The sequence below is a fragment of the Cynocephalus volans genome, chromosome 4 (genome assembly GCF_027409185.1).
Source record: "Cynocephalus volans isolate mCynVol1 chromosome 4, mCynVol1.pri, whole genome shotgun sequence".
NCBI classification, from domain to species: Eukaryota; Metazoa; Chordata; class Mammalia; order Dermoptera; family Cynocephalidae; genus Cynocephalus; species Cynocephalus volans.
In genome coordinates this window covers 33,500,510-33,513,172 of record NC_084463.1, presented here as the reverse complement: position 1 = coordinate 33,513,172, position 12,663 = coordinate 33,500,510, and the positions used below count along the sequence as shown (strand labels likewise).

Here is a 12,663-nt window from a genome sequence, read left to right as displayed (position 1 = left end):
TGGAAGTTTAAAGTATAATACATTTCTACAATTGGATCTATTTTGTCATAATCGAGGTATACAGGATAAGATTTGTCAAGGAGGAATCTCAGATCCTTATTCCCCTTCCTGTGCAGGTCATGAGTCAGACAGTTGAAAGAAGATCCTGGCAGCTTTATGCAAGGTAGACATACTTTATTCTTCAGATGTAAGCTTCACAGACATGCTTTCTTCTCAGACACAAGCTCAAGCTCTACTCCACTGACCCTCTGTGCTTTGCTATCCTCTCCATGTTCTGTCATTCTCTCTGCTGCTCTGCTGTCCAGCTGTTCAGAGCAGGTACCTTTACACTTAGTACACAATAGCGGCCACAAGCCAAGTGCATAATGTAACTACAGCAAACATGCTGAATCAGTAAATGGGCCCACATGCAGAGTTGCACTACTTTTATAACTTGTTTCTAGTGAATGTGCTGAATCTTGCACATTTGTAACAGATGTGAAGTGAGAGAGCCTTACTAAACTTTTCCTACTTTCCTTACGGTCTAGGCCTTCAGGGTCACTTGCCATACAGTTTATGCACTTGATCTTCAACATGTTCCCTTAGTGAGGATAACTTCCATCCATAGGCCATAGCAGCAACATAGGCTTCAGCAACATGCTACTAGAACACAAGTGTTGGGCCGAGCCCGTGGCGCACTTGGTAGAGTGCTGCGCTGGCAGCGCGGCGATGCTCCCGCCACGGGTTCGGATCCTATATAGGACTGACCAGTGCACTCACTGGCTGAGTGCCGGTCACGAAAAAACGACAAAAAAAAAAAAAAAGAACACAAGTGTTCCCATCTTACCTGGCTTATGATTCCACACATTATCAGCCAACCCTGTTATATCTGTAGGTTCTATATGTAACAGTTTAGGGGAACTCTTAATTGACCATGGAGGTGATGATATGTAATTCCTGTTCTCAAGCATCATACAATCTATATAGGGAGACTATATGTGTTTAGAAATAATTAGGTAATAGGGAAACTTTGAAAAATGTCCAGAAATATGAGAGTGATTTGGAATATTAATCAATTCATTCATTTTTTAAATAAAGTACATGTAGATAATAATGGCAGATCCATAAAAGAGTCCCACCACAGCCAAATGTGACGAGCAGGTGGCAAAAGCCTTCTTGCAAGCTTCCGTAGGATGCATGTGCAGAACAGCAGTGAGGATGTGACTATAGGTCAGAATGACGGAAAAGGGGACCAGAAACATTAACATACAGCAGAGGTATGTGACATACTCAAAGACAAACATGTCACTGCAAGCCAAACGCACCAGCGTGGAGGACTCACAGATGAAACTGTCGATCTCGTGTGCACCACAAAATGGGCGGCTCACAGTAGCAACAACCTGCATGAGCCTATCAGATGACCTCAGGAACCAACACCCCAAAGTCATTCTCAGGTATAACGGCCAGCTCCTGAGGATGTGGTATTGCAGGGCTGGCAAACAGCCATATGACAGTCATAGGACATGGCTGACAGGAGGAAGCACTATCCACCACATAGAGTAACCAAGCAGAAAATCTGCAACCCACAATCAGCAGAGGGTATGGACTTCTTTCTGGTCACCTAGTCAGAAGGTAGTGGAAACCAGCATCAGGTCTATGAAGGAGAGTTGTCTCAGTAGGAAGCACAGGGGCTTGTGGAGCTGGTGGTCCCTGTAAGTCAGGGGAAGCATGAGGGCACTGCCCATAAGGGAGGTGAAAGCAATTGTCAGAACCTCCATGAACAGACATTGGTGGCTTCTGCTGCCATTAAAGAGTCCTAGAAGAATAAAATATGTGATAATGTTCCCATTTTCCATGATTTTAAACGGGAGTGGTACTGCAACTGGAGCAATAGATGAGAGCATTTTCATTATTTACAATGCTCCAAGTGAATTACGTATTTCTTGAAAGGCACTTGTGTGAAAATTATGAAACCTATTTCAAATCCTTCATCTGGCTTCTGCAAAATGCTTGAACTTGAACATAAAATTAACTTTAACTTTTTCTCATTTTTAAGGCCTTTGTGACAAATTCTCAGGTTGAATACTGATTAATTGGCATAATGAATTATTTGTAAATTGCAAGTAACAAATCTGATCCCAAAATAAATGGTTAAGAAAACAATTATTCACAAACTTTCACATACTTTGTCATTTATATTTTGCTTGCCTTATATCATGCATAGTCAATATTCTTAGAAGGTGAATTAAATCAATATTTTAATGATGTTAAAGCTTGTTACTAAATAATAAAGGTTACATATCTCTAACATATCTAAATTCGCTGAAATTTCCCTGACATTGACTAATCCAAACAAAAGGACTTATACTCTCAGGTACAGTTCTCACACCTGGAAACTAAGTCTGAGGTGGAAGCATAACTTAATTTGGAGTTGTTAGTACATTTAGTTGTACTTTGAAGTATTGCACATTGAAAACAATAATGACCTTCTTGAATGTTTTCTTCTAAAGGACTGTAATGATAAATGAACACTCTCATTAAGGTACTTTGCCATAACAAGACTGTTTATTCTCAAAGTCACACTAATACATATTTACCAAGTAAAGGCATTAAAACTTAGTTCTTTATCCAACCATAGACATCGATGAATTTCTTTTCAATCATTGAGAATATTTAAATATTTAAAGACATTTTAATCTGTGATCTGCTTGTACTTCAACTTTTCTAGTTTGTTGAATAATATGGCTATAGCTACAGAGATTTGGATGCTAATTCATTTTCAAGGATACGGTCATGTCTCCAACATGCAATCTACACCTAGTAACTCTATGAAACCCCTAGTTATGGCCCTGAGCATCACTTTCTTGAAGGGCCTCAAAAACCTCCTAACTCAGTTCTTTAATTGAAGACTTCTCTTTCCCCATTATTTCAACTTCTCTCTGTTGAAGGCTGATTAAAATTTTAAACCTATTTAAAAACCAACTGGTAATTTAGTAACTATAGGGTGTTGAGCAAGTTTCTTAAATTAGTTTTTTGTACCATATTAACCATTTTTTAGCACACAGTCAGTACAGTGGCATTACTAAATTTGCATTGTTGTGCAACCATTGAAAATATCTCTCTCTGCAACTCTTTTCATTTCTCGAAACAGATACTCTGTACCCATTGAACAATAACTGCCTATTCTCCCCTGCCCCCAGCCCCTGGCAACCTCCATTGTACTTTCTATCTCTATAAATTTTACTACTCTAGGAGCCTCATATAAATGAAATCATGCAGCATTTGTCTTTTAATAACTATGGATTTTCTGGAGTTCAAAATTAATATGCAAATGATTAAATATTAGATTAATAGGAAATACATAAGATAAAACTGATGAACCCCCAACAGGCTATCTATCTACATCCTACTTGAGCAGTATTGTCTTCATGTACCTCTTTGTGTGGAGAAAATATCTTCTAGTCTGGTTATGTCTGCTTTATTTATATCACTGTCCAGAGTGTACTATTAAGGGGTGGGTACACACAGTTAGATAGATAGATAGATAGATAGATAGATAGATAGATAGATAGATAGATAGATAGATAGATAGATAGATAGATAGATAGACAGACAGACAGACAGACAGACAGACAGATAGATAGATAGACAGACAGGCAGACAGATATAGATATAGACATATGCAGCCTATTGCCATCCTTGGCTGAAAATGCTCTCTTAATAACATACCAGGGCTGTATAAGTCTGATGCTTTGAATGCTGAAGGTGTTGAAGCAGATGTTTTACAGATTCCAGAATTTCAGTATAGTTCCTACATGCTTTTGGAAATCTATGAGTCATTCAAATAGGAATCATTTAGGAGAAAACTACAATGTAAATAAATTATTCTTAGAAAGGAATAATGATGTTAAAATACACTGATGAGTAAAGTAATGTGGTTCTGACATTAATTGTCTAAACTTTAATAGGACAGGAAGATTAAGCAGTGTCACATGGAGAGCCTACTTGTCAAAGACAACAGTTGAAATAAAGCCCATGGTAGAATTCAGCTATTATTTCTCCTGGTTTAACTAATTTTGACAGAATTGCTGCTGCCTTGTAAATATCAGTTGGTTTGTATCTATATAACAAAATTAATCTTATTTTTATATGTTATTTGTTTGTCTCTTTCTAAGAAAACCAATTATAGTAGCAACAAAAGTGACAGTAGTATTCAGTCCACTTGCTTCAGTTCACTTTTATTTGAGGCTACTTTTCCTGATTCTTTTAGGGTATTTTGCTGTTGTTATTGGTCTAACTATTTTCTATTGCCAGATACTCTTAAACCCTTGTTCCATCTTTTATGAAAACTGTGACATTAGGATTTTCTATGACTTTGTTTATAATTCTGAGATTTTACAACTGTAAAAAGAAGATTTCTAAAATTCCATCTCACAGAATGGTTGCTGGAAAAAGCCACCTCTTTTTTCATTTCTGATTTTTGTTATTTGGGTCTTCTCACTTCTTTTTTAGCCATGCTACCTAACGGTTTGTCTATCTGGTTTATCTTTTCAAAGAAAAACAACTTTTTGTTTCATTGAGCTTTTGTATTATTTTCAGGGTCTCTATTTCATTTAGTTCTGCTCTGATCTTAATTATTGCTTTCTGTTTATGAATTTCAGGGTTGGATTGTTATTGTTTTTCTAGTTCTCTGAGGTGTAGTGTTAGGTTGTTTATTTGAATTCTTTCTATTCATTTGATACATTTGTTGCAATAAGCTTCCCTCTTAGTACTGCTTTCTAAGTATCCCACAGGTTTTGGTAAGATGTGTTTTTATTTTCATTAGTTTCAAGAATTTTTTTTGATTACCTATTAATTTGTTCTTGGTCATAGGTTATTCAGAAGCATGTTGTTTAATTTCTATGTATTTATATCCTTTCCAGATTTTCATTGGCTATTGACTTCTGGTCAATGAAGTCTGAAAAGATACTCGAAATGATTTCAGTTTTTCCAAAATTTGCTGATACTTGATTCATTACCTAACATGTGGTCTGACCTGGAGAATGTGCTATGTGCTGATGAGAATAATGTATACTCTATAGATGTTGGATAAAATGTTATGTGGATATCTGCCAGGTGTAGTTGGTCTAAAGTGTAGTTTAAATCTTGTGTTTGTCTGTTAATTTGTTTTCTGGATGAACTGTCCAATGCTGAGAAAGGGGTGTTCTGGTCCCCAACTATTACAAATGATACCAGAGAAATACAAAAAATCATTAGAGACTATTATAAACAGTTGCACACCAATAAATTTGAAAACCTGGAGGAAATGAATAAATTTCTGGATACATAGAAACTACCAAGACTGAACCAAGAAAACATAGAAAACCTGAACACATCAAATCAAGCATCAAGATTGAAACAGTAATCAGCCATCTCCCTATAAAGTAAACCCTAAGACCAAATGGCTTTACTGTTGAATTCTACCAAACCTTTAAAGCGGAATTAATACCAATTATCTTCAAACTATTCCAAAAAATTGAAACACAGGCCATTCTCCCAAACTCATTCTATGAGGCCAGCATCACCTTGATACTAAAACCAGGCAGAAATACAACAAAAAAGAAACTGCAGGTCAATATCTTTGATGAACATAGATGGAAAATCCTGAACAAATTGTTAGCAAATGGAAGACAGCAACACATCAAAAAAGCAAAACAAAACTATATACCATGAACAGGTGGGATTCATCCCACAGATGCAAGAATGGTTCAAACGATGCAAGTCAATAAATATGATACACCACATTAACAAAATCAGGGAGAAAAACCATAGATTATCTAAATAAATGCAGAAAAAGCATTTGAAAAAAAAATTAACACCTCTTCACAATAAAGACTGTCAGTTAAATAGGTATAGAAGGAAAGTATCTTAATGCAGTAAAAGCCATATGTGACAAACTCACTGCCAATATCATCCAGAATGGGGAAAAGTTGAAAGCTTTTCTGTTAAGAATGGGAAAAAGACAAGGATTCCCACTCTTACCACTCCTATTTAACATAGTATTGGACATACTGGCCAGAGTTATCAAGCACAAAAAGAAATAAACAGCATCCATACTGGAAAAGATGAAGTCAAATTGTCCCTGTTTTCAGATGTTGTGATTGTATTTATAGAAAAGCCTAAAGACTCTACAAAAACAGTCAAAGACCTGATAAACAATTTTAGTAAAATTGCAGGATACAAAATCAACAGGCAAAAATCAGTATCATTTTAATACTCTAACAACGAACTAATAGAAAAAGAAATTGAGAAATCTAGCCAATAGTCACCAAAAAAATAAAACACCCAGGAATAAAGTTAACCAAAGAGGTGAAAGATCTCTACAGCAAGAACTACAAATCACTGTTGAAAGAAATTAAAGCGGATACAAAAAAATGAAAAGACATTTCATGCTCTTGAACTGGAAGAATCAACATTGTGAAAATGTCCATACTACCCAAAGTGATGTACAAATTCAGTGCAACCCCCTGTGAATAACAATGACATTCTTCACATAAATAGAAAAAAAAATCCTAAAATTCATATGGAAAAACAAAAGACCCTGAATAGCCAAAGTAATTCTGAGCACTTAGTTACTCCTAGCTGAGGTTAGTGACACTGCGCTGGGTCACCAATCATTTGGGCAATGTCTTCTGTTCTTGGGAGAAGTACCTGAGTGCCATGTTGTTCTTTGGTTAGGGTGTGTGACCCTGCGTGGGCCTGTTCACACCCCAGCTAGTTTCATTGACCTTCATGGGTTCACTGTAGGTCCTCAGTTTGAATCGATGACCTGGGCAGGGTTTCTTTTTCCTCTTTCCAACAGGCAGAGGCTCCTCTTGAGTCTTTGCTTCCCCTTGTTGGAGGATGGGTTGGTGGTGGTTGAGAATTTTCATCCTTACTTTAATTGACTATCCCGGGTTTCTGTACTCTCTGGGGATCTTCATGTGTCTCTCCCTGAATCAATGCAGTCTCATTGGCTACACACATACCTCCCACTCCCAAGTGTCCTACATTGGGAGTTAGTGTAATTCCCCTGTTGGCTGTGCAACTGGGTCATGGGTCTACATTCACTCACCTCTTTACCTGGGCTCTGCTAGTGACCCTCCTGGTGTCAATGCAATCGAGCAGTCAGCTGATGACCTGCACAGCACTGGTGGCCTCAGCAGCACCAGCGGCTGCTACTCTAGTTGTGGGCTACCCTTGCAACGGGCAGTAGTGGCTGGCTGCATTTACAGCAGTGGTGGCTATAGCAGTGGCTCTGTTAGACCACATGCATCATTGCGGTGACTGCAGTACTTGGAGACCACCCAAGTGATGGCACCCTGCACTCCTGTCATCTGTCGGCATGCATCCCTTGGCTCCTGAGGTTCCCATGCTCCAAGACTATCTCAAAGGTGAGAACTTCTTCTGCCAATTTCATGGACTCTCTATCTAGCAAATATCCAGGCTTCTCCAAGTAGGACTCTCCCTCCAGGTTTCCATGGATGGGGCTAGGGTAGGGTGACCAGCAACCAGTCACCCCAGTGTGTCAAGCAAGCTAAAGATGCTGGCATTGCTATCTAGCCTTTCTTGAGGAAAAGGATTATACTCAAATGAGTTCAGATGTTTACTGGCAAGAATTAGTGGTAGGTTTTTTGCTGCTAAAGTATTAAATGAAAGGAAATGTTTTATATCAAGGCATTTTTTATGAGTCTGGACTTAATTTCAAGACAAGGACTCTTGGTAACAATTCTAATAGGATGCTGGAGTGTCTCTTTGTGCCTGTGAGAAATGTCAACCATAATTCTTGGAACTGTCCAGAGAAATAGAGCCAATAGGATATATGCAGATACAGATAAAGATTATATAGCTATAGATATGTAAAGATATTTATTTAAAGCAATTTGGCTCACATGATTATGTGGGCTTGTTCATCCTTAGAGCAGCCTGGAAGACCAGATATTCAGCAGGATTCAAGGCCATAGTCTAGAGGCAAAATTTCTCCTTAAAGGAAAACATTAGTTTTATTCTCAAGGGCTTTAACTGTATGGATAAGAACCACAGACCTTACTAACAGTGACCTTTGTTTAGAGTCAACTGATTGCAGATATTAACCATGGGTACAAAATACCTTTACAACAAAACCTAGATTAAAGTTTGATTTAATATATCAGTACTACAGTTGAAAAAACTTGACACATGAAACTAATCATCACAACTTATAGTAGGTGAAATGACAATGCCAGATTCACCATTATGGACTCTTTGATTAGAGATAAAGACATTGCAGAGCCATGGTCAAAGTAAAACTGCATATTATACATGGCCAGCTGACCATGCTTTCCAGGAGAAAACAGAGTATTAGGGAATGCATTCTGGAGGAGAGGACAGAAATCACTGAGTAGTTCATACATGGTTGCCCATTTTGACCAAGATCAATGGCAAACGGTGGTGCTGTGAAACCAAAGCTCCGTGTATCAGTGGGGATAAAAAAAATTCTGTATTAAAAGTAGACATTTATTGCTATACACTTTAGAGTCAAGGTGAATCTATTTTATAAAATGGGCAGTTTGCCCTTAATAAATGGCAATAAAGCAAGTGGACCACGGCATTCTTAGGGCGAGATATATGTGTAGCTATTAGAGTGCTATAGTTTGAATGTTTGTCCCCCCAAAACTCATGTTGAAATTTCATTGCCACTGTAAGAGTATTAAAATGTGGTAGCTTTAAGAGGTGATTAGGCCTTGCGGATTCTTCCCTCACAGATAGAATGAATGCCTTTATAAAAGGAAGAGTCTGGCCCCCTCTTTCTCATCTTTGCCATCTACCTTTCGCTATGAGAGAATGCAGCAAGAAGGACCTTGCCAGATGCAGGCACCTTATTCTTAACCTTCCCCCACTCCAGAGCTGTGACAAAATAAGTTTCTGTTCTTTGTAAATTACACAGTTTGGTATTCTTTTATATTAGCACAAAATGAAGAAAGCAGCAGAGGTATGGCTTGATTAATAGAACCAACAAAAATAAAATAGTCTGGGAGTGGAAGACTGCTGTCAGTCCCATTATGGAACAAATCATAATCCATCAACTTCTCTCCTGTTTGAACGAGTTTTCAGTCTGAAAGCTCATTACATGAAACATAGACCAGGTCGCTTAGAGAAAGGGTTCCACATACCACAAAAAGTATATGTATTTGCTATATGCCAATTATTTTACCAAGTGATTTACAGCCGTATAACAGAGCAAAATCCTTAGATATTTTGAAAGATGTTTATGGAGTCTGAGCTTACACTAGGGAGTACTCTCTTTTAGAGGAAAATTTGTGCTTTCTTTAACATATATTAGATACAAAAGCTAAGGCTGCAACTGTATGCTTTGAATTTCCCATGCCCCCATGCTCTTAGTGGGCAAATTCCAAAACATGATGTACCTTTGTGCTGGAACTAGAATTTCCATGAAACCATATTTCGGGCCACCTGGACATTGTTGCTAGATGTCTTTTGTGAGTCCTATCACATGATCTACCTGCTTTACAAGACAGGAGCTAAATTTGTGTGAACGGTGTTAAAAGGCCCCCTTCACTCTGACCTCAGATTGACTTGGTCTCATGAGGTGTACTGTACATGATTCTGTGCTCTTCACATTCCCTCTCCCCCATCAGAACCTAAGTACCAAGGTATTTCAAAAAGTTCATGAAAATATTTGTATTATCTCTTAAGTGCATTTTTTCATGATCTTTTTGAAGTATGCTTGTACTTGTTTCCCCAGCTGCTAGGAGTGTTAGTGTCTGACAGCTCTCTCAGCTAAGTCTCTCTCAAGGCATTGTCCTTGGTCGAAGAAAACTACCTAATCCAAGGTCATGCTCACTTCTTAGGGGCAAGCCACATCCAATCAATGCCTCTATGGGGACACAAAGGCAAAACCACTTGCCCTACTGCAGGACAACTCAGAAAGCCCATCTCAGAGGTCCTCCCAGGGAGAGCCAAGGCCTTCACTGTAACAGATTCACGGTCTAATTTTTTCCTTTGGCCAGTTCTTCTTCATTCACTCCACAGGGGTTGGTCCCAAGTGCGCTCCCCAGTAAACTTCCTGAATGCCTATTTCCGTCTCAGTCTATTTCCCAAGAACCAAGAAGTGTGCCCCTCCCAGGCGTTGGAGAGTACAAGAGCAGAGGAATGTTATTTACTTTGTTCAAGCTTGCTGTTCTGTGCCTCTTGGCTCTCCCCTCTGGCAGGGTCACCTTTTAGATGACCTTCTCTGTACAGCCCATCTGGGTGAGGTCTGGGAGCTACTGCATCTCCACATTTCTCTAGAAAGATGAGTGGGCAAAACTTCTTAACCTTTCTATGAGGGGGGTTCAGCAAACTTCTAATTTGCTTACCAAATCTTGCCCATTTCTTTGTACATAGTCTTTAATAAATCTCGGCTCAGACACCTCGCTTCACTATAATTTCTGTTTCCTGATGGAAATCTGAGTAGCAAGTTCTATTTCTCACCCACCTCCGAGTTGTTCTGGCCTTCATTCTTACTTCTTACACCACGTAAGGCCCCACAGAGTTTGATCTACATCAGGACAATGGCTATTTTTCTCCATCTGACAGTCACAACACTATGTTGCTAGAGCATTGTTTTGGTGGGCCTGTGACCCCAGAAATAGCAGTATTCAGAGGAAGAAAAGTAAAAATTTATTATAAATGATTGCTGAAATCTTGATAAAAGTTGTATTTGAAATTTGTTATGCTAAATTTCTATGACATACTATATGTACTTAGGCAGGAGCCTGGAGATTTTCACAGAGAATAAGATGACTTGACTTTAACTGTAGCCTGCACACATGTGATCAACCACGTTCTAAATCAGAGTAGGATTTGTGGCTTGCATAAAGTTCAACATTCAAAGGCAAAAGTGTAACTAAAATTTATGATGTCCCTATCTTCTAAACAAACAAAATGACAATAACAGCTCACCAGGATTAAGATACAAGTGGCAGCTTTTTCTGTCGTTCTTTTTTTTTTTTTTATTCTGATTTTTAAAAAATTGAAACATAGTTGATTCTACATATCTGTGGGGATACAGTGTTGAATATCAATTCCAGTATGCAATATGTCATGCTCAAATCAGGATAATTAGTACGCAAAGCATTGTGAAATGTAATCGATTTTCATCACCCTTTACCAATTTCCCCTTCCCTCCTTCCCCCTCTCCCTTTCCCACTTCTCGTAATCTCAGTTCTGTTTTCTCCTTTTTAAAGTTCACTGTATTATAGTGATTGGTGTATCTTTCTTCCTTTTTTTATTTATGAGAGACTTACGAATGAGGACATGTGTTATTTTTCTTTCTGTGCCTGGCTTATCTCGCTTAACATGATTTTCTCTAAATTCGTCCATGTTGCTATGAATGGCAGAATTTCATTCTTTTTCATTGCAGAGTAGTATTCCATTGGATAAATATACCACAGTTTCCTTATCCAGTCATCTGAAGATGGACATTTAGGTTGGTTCCAACTCTTGGCTATTGTAAACAGAGCTGCAATAAGCATGGGGTGTAGGTATCCCTTCAACATGATGACTTCCATTCTTTTGTGTATATACCCAGCAGTGGAATTGCTGGATTATATAGCAGTTTTATCTGTAGTTGTTTAAGGAACCTCCATACTATTTTCCATAATAGCTGCAATAATTCACAGTCTCAGCAAAGGTGTAAGAGTGTCCCCCTTTTGCTACATCCTTCCAGCATTTGTTATTCTCTGTCTTTTTCATTATAACCAGTCTAACTAGACTGAGATGATATCTCAAAGTGGTTTTGATTTGCAATTCCCTGTTACTTAGTGATATTGAGCATTTTTTCATGTGTCTGTAGGCCATTTGCATACTTTCCTTTGAGAAATGACAATTCAGCTTCTTTGCCCATTTTTTAAGTGCGTTACTTTGTTTTTGTACTTAGTTATTTCAGTTAGTTATTTGAATATATATTCTGGATATTAATCTCCTGTTGGATGCATAGTTTGCACATATTTTCTCCCATTCTGTAGGCTGATTTCTTGCTGTTTTTCTTTTCCTGTGGAGAAGATTTTTAGTTTGATACAATCACATTTGTTTATTTCTTTCTTTTGTTGCCCTTGCTTTTGGGCTCTTCTTCATAATGTCTTTGCCTAGTCCTACTCCCTGAAGTGTTATTCTGTTTTCTTCTACAAATTTTATAGTTTTGGGCCTTATATTTAAGTTGTTAATCCATTTTAAATTGATTTTGGTATAACATGACAGGTATGGTCTAGTTTTATCTTTCTATTCATGGTTGTCCAGTTTTCCTAGCACCATTTATTGAAGAGGCAGTCTTATCATCAAGTATGTTTCTGGTGCATTTGTCAACAATCATTTGGCTATAAGTATATGGGTTGATTTCTGGGTTCTCTCTTCTGTTCCGTTGGTCCAAATGGCTTTTTTTATGCCAGTACCATGCTGTTTTCAATTACTGTTACTTTGCAGTATAACTTGAACTCAGGTAGAGTTATGCCTCTGGGTAAATATGTACACAGACACACACACACACACACACGCACATACATGTTACATATACATGTATATGTATATATATATTTTGTACTATTACTTTGGCTATTTGGAGTTTTTTGTTGTTCCATAAATGTACTAGGATTTTTTTTTCTATTACTGTGAAGAATGTCATTGGTA

General features: G+C 37.9%; 1 pseudogene; it reads right to left on the bottom strand.

The window, feature by feature from the left end:
- Nucleotides 1-1,067: 1,067 nt before the first annotated feature.
- Nucleotides 1,068-1,835, bottom strand: LOC134375951 (olfactory receptor 2T8-like; annotated as a pseudogene).
- Between the last annotated feature and the right edge of the window lie 10,828 nt (nucleotides 1,836-12,663).